Below are 6641 nucleotides of genomic sequence, written 5' to 3'. Positions count from 1 at the left end.
TGTGCTGTTTCTTTTGGGGAAAGAGAGAAAAGGAAGCTGTAAATGACCTATAGGTGTACCCTCGCCCAGAAAATCACAGGAACTGCCCTCTGTTCCTTTTTTCTAAGGCAGGTTCTTCTAGAACTGATGCTGCTCTGCCGCATGTTTGTCTAGAAGTATCCTACTGTAAATGGGATACAACAAAACCTTTCAGGCTTTGGAGTTTAGCATAAAATGCTGTCTCACCCCAAAATCAAAATATGCACAAGTTGCTACCAAGCGCAGCTGATGAGGCCAAAGGTGTAATGTTAAAGGGATGTTACTGCTTTTCATGCGTAGCTTCGAGTATGTTAACACTTTTAATTTTCTGAACACTGTCAATGCTTTAACTCTTATATAAGTGCTCTTATAAGATATATATTTCAATAAACAAAATTTAAATAATCATTCTGTCCCGAGTCTAAGGTTTAATCAGAATGACTCCTGCATTTTTGCCTAGCAAGACAAAAACCTTCTAGAGAAAAATTTACTCCTGAATATTTTCAGAACTTTATATAAATCCACATTTTAAAATATTTCTGGTGCATCTGAGGCCTGAAGTGATCTAGCTCAATTCCATATGTGAAGCAGTGGGGTGTGTATGTGTCTGTTGGTAGTCTGAATTGGAGGTAGCCCTGAATGTACAGATTATAGGAATTAAAGGATAATAATAAGAATAATATAAGAATCAAAAGAAATGCCAGTTTGATTCCCTCCTATCTGAGTTGATCTTTCTACTCCTCAAAGCATATTTCAATAACCCTCTTGTTATCTTCCTCCGAGTTCCCATATGCTATTATTGTTCTTATCTATACATTCCCTTGATTATGGCACTGCCCTCTGAGCCTGTCATGGCTGTGGCCACTCCATAATGCCTGCAATTATTGCTCTGTGGGCTGCCAGACCCACTAATGATGCTGTGTTGGCTGTTGGTGCTGCGAGAGGCGAGGGCTGTGTGCTCACCCTGCAGAACGCGCTGGGAGCCGGAGTGCGGCTGGGAAGAGCAATGTAGGTCACGGCAGTGTCGGGATCGCTTTGTAGGGGCAGTGATGGTGCCCGGGGGGGTTTGCATCAGCTTCACAGCAACTGATTCCCTTGGAGTCTCCTGGGCTTTCAAAAAGAGCAGATTTTTGTGTGTTTATGCTGTACCTTTTGATTTGTGCGGTACCCACAGCTTCCGCTGAGATCTGCTCCCTGGGAGTTCTCAAGGTTGGTGTTTTCATGGATTCTCTCCAGATAAAATTTCATCTGCATGTTCAAAGCATGCTGTTCTGAGCTGGATGCTGTTTCCTGGTGAAAGAGTGTGCCCAATTAGTTCCTCCAATTTGCCAGCCAAAGCAGCATTCCCTGCTTTTGGCACTGTGTGGAAGCTGAGGGTGGATCCAGTAAGCACAGGACCAATCCCTTCTGTGCTGCTCAGCATCTTCACATATGCATTAGCCTATGTGCAAACAGTGAACCTCAGAATGCTGAAATCACAGATAAAAACTGGTGCCTTTTATCACCACCAAAATTACCCTTGTAAAGTGGTAGAGAAATATTCCTGCATTTCAGGTCATTGAAACCATGTTGCAGAAGTACCATATAGTAAATAACACACCAGTGTTGTGGAACAGCAAATGCAGGCTTTGCTCTTGGAGGCCTCTAAGCAGCATCGAGTACAGGTGGAGAAGAACAGACTATGGAAGAAGCATCAGGGCAAGATTTTATACTCCTAAGTAATTTCCCACAAATAAAGGTGGGAAGGGAGAAGGATCAGGGATGAGAAGTGTCTCAGCCTTGTTATATTTTTTGTACAGCCTGTTAAAGACCAGCACCTTGTAAATCAGATTTGGTTTTACTCAGCTGGGTGGGGCATAAGCCCAAGAACAACATCTAAAGTAGGCCAGGATGAGGTCAGAGCTGTGTGCTGGGGAAGACAGCACAAGCCCTGACTCCCAAACACAGCACACATACACACATTCTCTCTCAGGCTCCTGGCTTTGGAAACAATCCCAGGGGTGCATCAGGAGGCCACTGTAGGGAGTGTACCCCAGGCCATGCCTTGGTGGCAGCCAGGTCAAACTGCTTTGCAATCAAGTGCTGCCATTCTCAGCCAATGAGCCCTCGGTGAGCTGCCAGTGACTGAGGAAAACATAGAGGAAAATTAACTCAAGCCTTTTGTTCAGTCCTACCTCTACAAAGCAGTGGCTTCCATTCCACAGAAAATAGGAAAAGAATTGAATACAGTGATATACTTTGTGTCTAGCAAGTACTTTCTCCCCTTCCCAGAAGAAGGCAGGGCTAGACGCCTTACAGCAATTTTACTCGCAGATAATTAGCATGCTAATTGCGATGTGTTTAACACACACCTAGTGTGAGAGGTCACAGCCTGCACTGATTGCTTGGCTTTCCCCCGGTCTAATTGCAGTCAAGCCAGAAATCGCATTTTCATGGTGCAAGGCAGGGTCTGGGAAATGGTCTCTTGTGCTCTGAGAGTGTTATCCTCTCTGGTTTTGTGTGAGAGGTTGCTGCGGACCTGGGCTTTGCTGAGAAAAGTGTAATGTCCTTTGAACTCTCTCCGTACTGTGTGGTCCTCCATCAGAGAGGGCTGCTAATGATGTAAACCCTGCCCACAGCCCTGATCTTTGCAGGCTGGCTTCGTGCATACACATGTGAACTGCTGATTCAGATGGATTTTTAATGAGGGGAGTGAATCCAAGAATGAAGGGAACTCATTTGCACAGCCTTGGCCAACCTGCTGCTTCGTGAGACCTGGAGGCTACTGCAGAGTGCTGGTGCTGGACACAAAAGCACTCGAAGAACATCTCTGATCCCCAGGTAGGCATTTGAAAAGAGCAAATTGTGGCCATTTTAATACTGAGAGGTATCTTTCAGTTAATAATATTTTAATAGCACTGGCACAGAGCAACATTTCTCAGCTCATACCAACACTGTATCATCAGCTTGTTCGATGTACACAACAAATCAATTTTTCAGGTACAAAGTGGAAGAATAGGTTTACCTCTATCTGTCTGCCTCAAGTTGCACTTGGGATTTTCAATGGCTTCCTCAAAGAAGAGATAAAAGAAATACATATATTGAGAGGGCAGGTTCAGAAATCACATCCTGAAGTCACCCAATTCTGGTTCCGCAGTCACTGAAATGTGTGGTTTTATCCTATGATAAATATCCCCTGCAAGCTTTAGTAATGTAAGCTCTTTGAAAGGAGAGTTTCAACAGCCACCAAAGCTGTTACAGATGGAATTTGCTGCTACAATTTCAATAGATAAAATGTAGAGGAAACTTTTGTTTCCTGGAAAAAAAAAATATCAAGCTAGTGAAGCAAAGGAGTTTTTTGTTTGGATTTGTTTGTTTGTTGTGGGTTTTTTTTAAAGTCCCAACAATTCTCGGGGTTTTCCAGATATCAGGACAATTAAACTGTGGTGTAAGGATGGCTCTTCTTTCTTCTGTCTCTGTGAAAGCTTTTCTGAGGGGCCTCAGAAAGCACAGAAGAGGAAGAGCTGGCTGTGGCAGCAGGAAGATGGATCCTCCCCTAAACCCACTGCATGCCAGTTCAGAGCCAAAACCCTGTGACAACCTGCAGGGGACAGCTGAGAGGTGCAACTTTGAATGGAGAGGAGGGAAGAAATCAGGATAAGTTGTGTGTGCGTTTTCCTTCCATGCTGGGGACAGTGTGGGCTGTTCATCCCTGAAACAAGCTGCTGGCCTGGAGCAGCCAGTGTCACCAAGTCACCAAGGCAGGCCCTCAGTGTAGGCACATAAAGTAGACAGGCGAGGGGGCTGTTGGGATCTGCTCAGTGACAATCACGCACGAACTACAGCAGCTGAAATATGTATTTTAAAGGAGCATGGAATTATAGTAATACCAGTGAGGCTTTGGGATAGCCCCTAGCCTCAGTGTCCTGTTGGATGTGGATAATGCTCCCATGTTTCTTACCAGCACAGTACTCCAGCTTCCACCAATTTAGGTGGAGGTCTTATTCTCATTACCAAAACCAGATTCTTCCTAATTGATCTGTGTATTTGTTAATTTTACTCCTGCTATCTAAAAATTATTTTGTTTGGTATATGAGAGTGCAAATACAGCATAGATTAGACTGCAAGGGTACCACAGCTGTGAATAAAGTAGCTATGCTTTGTGCAAAAGATGTCTAATTCATTATAGAGTTTCTCCTCTCTTCCTTGTCCAGTTTTCCCCCCCATCTGTATGGTCCTGCAGGAAACCACCCCCTGAGACCACAAGGTGAAGCTTAGAGGTAGCTTGCCATGATCTTGGTTTCTGTGAGAATGTCTCTTAAATTATTTCTACCGAGCTTGAATTAAAAAAAAAAATAAATCTATAACTTGTGAGGATGGTCCCAAATATAAGCCCCTCAATACTTTAGGTTGGAAACTGGTCTGTATGGTTATGGTGTCACTGCAGTAATGCTGCTCTGGGAAGGGCACAGCGCTGCTTCTTCCCTCGCTGTGACCCTGCTGTGCTGTGCAGCCCAGCACTCACACCCTGAGCATTTAGGGAGCAGGAATGGCTGAGGGTTTGTTTTGCTCCTCACATGAAGCTACACACATCCAGAACACAACATCAAAGCTCAGCTCTGCTCCCGTGCCGCTAGCGTAGATGTTCGGCAAGTTTGGCTGCTTTGAAATGGGATAATGAGAGGTGGGAAGAAATATGCAAACAAGTAATGAAATAAACCAAATAGATTAAAATCAGAAGCTTGAGGTGATTTTTTTTCTTTCTGTTTTCTTATTTTTTTCCTTATTTCCCTTCTCCTCTTTTTTTCTTTCTTTTTTTAACCCCTTTCTTTTCGTGTTTTGTTTCACATTAGCACCGTGCCATGTTCTCAAATGGGGTAATTTGCAGGAGCTTAGGAGAAATTGCTGTGACAGGCAGCTTGGCTGAAGACTGTATCTCAGAATTGCCCTCCCTGGAGCAGCTGCTCAGGATGCCACGGATACAATACTTTTCCTGTCTGAGGAACAAAACAATAAGGCTCAAACACACGGCTTCTGGAAACACTTACAGCCAAGTTTCTTACACATTGAATGTGTTGAAACTATAAACTAGATTTTAGGAGGGTTGAGCAGATTTCAAGTAAAAAGTACTTCCAGGAATTTCAGAGGAATCTCATAGCTGTCTTTACCATATAAATTCTGTATTATAAAATTTAAAAAGTGTTTCTATTGCACACACACATATATATAACACATGGGGGGTGTTATTTTATAAATCACATAATTCTGCATAACCGTATAGTAATTAATTCTATAGCAGTAATATATGCGGGATTATTTGCAATATATAGCCTATATAATGAGATAAATTCTCAGTTACAGTTTTCTTATGTATTTATAAACAGTTTCTTGCATTTTCATAAGCCTGCAAGCTCTGATTTGTTTTGACTATCGAGTGGTAGACAACTTCTCTCCAGCCTATGACTCCATTCCTCCCAGGCCCCTTGGGAGCTGTGATACTTTTTCTGTTTGCCTGCACATGAAAAGCTATGTCAAAGCCAAACCAGCTCTACCATGCTAATAAAAATAAGGCAGAAGAAAGAGGATGAACAGGCATAAGTCACTAAAGACTAGCAGAGCTCTCATTTTGCAGAGGGAAGTCAGTGGAAATACTTGGTGCTGACTTATGGACACCTGGGGAGCATGGAGGGAAGCAAGGCAGAAACTGGGCTCCCTTTGGTCTTAAAAGTAATGATTTTAATTCCTTATCCACACCCCTGAAGGAAAGGAAAGTTTAGACAAGTACAATTAATGAGGAAAGCAACTGAATAAATACAAAGTGGCCAAACAAGTCATATTTCATGTATTCCAGTTTTCTGAGAGGCTGTATACAATAACCAGGGATAGACTGCAGTGTGGAAAGGGATTTGATGCTTTGAAAAGAGGAAATTCCCCTCTCCCAGCAAAGGAAATGTGCCGCGCCTCAGAAGGCTCAAGGAGTATTTAGCTGCTGTGGGCAGGAAGAGAAAAGCATTTCGTTTTGAACTTGAAAGCAAAACTGGGTTTCAAGTGAGCAGCAGAGCAGCAGCATCACTGGCGAAGTTTGCAGTTTGGGTGACATGCTCAGTTCCTTCACTGAAATGTAAATAAGTAGGCAAGAAAGGATATACAGAAAAGCCTTTCGCTGAGGTTTTCCTTTGAAGGAATGGGAGAAGCCTCCCCAGATTTTGTGCATTTATAAAATAGACCTTTCTGAAGTGAGGGCTGCAGAGGAAAGGGGGAACTGCAAGAGATGCTGGCTCAACAGCTGTCTATAAACTGGCTTTAGTGGTCTGAATATTATGGTGTTTCTGAAAAACATATTTTCAAGGCAAGTGATGCTGATTTATGGACAGGAGAAAAAACCAACCAAACCAAAACTAAAAACTCTCCTTCAAACTTGAAAATGCTGTAAAACACCAGCTTTGAAGCAAGGCTTGAGGATGCAGTGATGATCTCCTCATTTCTGTTTGGCCTTGCCTGCTGCAGGCTGTAAAAGCAGCCCTGGCTTTTTTGGCTACCAGGAGCTGCTCTGCAATTCCACCTGGATATTATCTCTTTCTCCCTCCTTCCGATGAAAGCTCATGCAATGTCCCAGTGCTGAAGTGGCAGCTGAAGATGAGATG

Source organism: Sylvia atricapilla, chromosome 3 (genome assembly GCF_009819655.1).
Source record: "Sylvia atricapilla isolate bSylAtr1 chromosome 3, bSylAtr1.pri, whole genome shotgun sequence".
In the NCBI taxonomy this organism is placed as follows: domain Eukaryota; kingdom Metazoa; phylum Chordata; class Aves; order Passeriformes; family Sylviidae; genus Sylvia; species Sylvia atricapilla.
This window is presented reverse-complemented; position numbering follows the sequence as displayed.